At 40.3% G+C, this 1,791-nt stretch overlaps 1 pseudogene; it reads left to right on the forward strand.

Moving 5' to 3' along the window:
* The first annotated feature begins 181 nt into the window (after positions 1-181).
* LOC103249633 lies at positions 182-1,361 on the forward strand (annotated as a pseudogene).
* Positions 1,362-1,791: the final 430 nt, after the last annotated feature.

Here is a 1,791-nt window from a genome sequence, read left to right on the forward strand (position 1 = left end):
GCGCTTGCGGCTGCCTGGGCAGTAACAGAAGTCGCGGCCCGTCGCATTGCCTCCGGCCTGCGGCCTTGGTGCTGCGACCCCGCCCCGGGCCCCGGCTGCGGCGGGGCGAGGGCTGGCCCTGGCAGGCTCAGCACGCGGCTGCTGGGTAAGCCCATGGACCACGGCTCCCCTGGACCGCAGTATGTTTAGTGGTTCTTGGAAAGAATCCACCATGAATAAATTATTGAACTGGAGATTCCTGACCAGAATATTGATATAGAAGCACTGCAGGTTGCATTTGGTTCACTGTGTCGAGATGATGTCTTAATAAAAAGCCCAGGCGAGTTATTGCCATTTTGGCAGCAGCAAGTATGCCGCAGTTGGATGGTTTAATACAGCAGTGTGGTGAGACAATGAAGGAAACAGTTAATGTGAAAACTGTATGTGGCTATTACACATCAGCAGGGAACTATGGATTAGATTCTGTAAAGAAAAAGTGCCTTGAATGGTTTCTGAACAATTTGATGACTCACCAGGATGTTGAACTTTTAAAAGAACTCAGTATAAACGTCATGAAACAGCTCATTGGTTCATCTAACTTATTTGTGATGCAAGTGGAAATGGATGTATACACAGCACTAAAACAGTGGATGTTCCTTCAACTTGTGCCTTCTTGGAATGGGTCTTTAAACAGCTTTTGACGGAAACAGATGTCTGGTTTTCTAAGCGGAAAAGAGATTTTGAAGGTATGCCCTTTCTTGAAACTGAACAAGGAAAACCATTTGTGTCAGTATCCAGACATTTAAGGTTGCAGTATATTATTAGTGATCTGGCTTCTGCAAGAATTATTGAACAAGATTCTCTAGTACCTTCAGAATGGCTCTTCTCTGTATATAAACAGCAGTGGCTTGCTATGCTGTGGGCAGAACAAGACAGTGAGGTGGGGCCTCAAGAAATCAATAAAGAACTAGAAGGAAATAGCATGAGGTGTGGTAGAAAGCTTGCCAAAGATGGTGAATACTGCTGGCAGTGGACGGGTTTTAACTTCGGCTTTGATTTAGTTGTAACTTACACCAATCGTTACATCATTTCCAAGCGCAATACACTGAATCAGCCATGTGGCGGATCTGTCAGTTTACAGCCGTGAAGGAGCATAGCCTTTAGGTTATGTTTGGCTTCTTTTGATAGTAGTGAAAAACTAATATGTAGTAGAACAACTGGCTATCAAATACTTGCACTTTAAAAGGATCAGGAACAAGTGGTAATGAACTTGGACAGCAGGCTTCTGATCTTCCCTTTATATATCTGCTGTAACTTCTTGTATATATCACCAGAAAAAAAGAACTGAAAATAATTGTCACCCAGAAAATCCAGAAAACTGAGGATCTCATCAGTCAGAAACAGTAGCACTTTGAAAACTTTTTAGGCCAGCTTTAGTGTAATGGTCCTACTGATATTCACATCTAAGGTGACTAACAATGACAAAGGCCTTATGAACTACGTAGACAATACAGAAGATTATTCTTATCCTCATTACATTTATATGCATATATGAAGAAAACATTTTAAAGCCAAGAAAACATCTGTCAAACCATTTGTTATAAAGATGTTAACCCATGCTTTTAATTTAGCATCAATAGAAAATTGCTGTAGGTAAATCTCTCATTTCTTTGCAGCAAAATACAGATTTAATTTTTAGCTTAAACTTTTTCCCTACCTTATGTTAGTGAACCTCAGTTATCCATCTATAAATTTATTTTTATTTGGCTAAAGGAATAATTTGAATGACCAAATTATAAATTATAAATTTTA

Source organism: Carlito syrichta, unplaced genomic scaffold (genome assembly GCF_000164805.1).
Source record: "Carlito syrichta isolate Samal-C Ts95f unplaced genomic scaffold, Tarsius_syrichta-2.0.1 Scaffold44125, whole genome shotgun sequence".
NCBI lineage: Eukaryota > Metazoa > Chordata > Mammalia > Primates > Tarsiidae > Carlito > Carlito syrichta.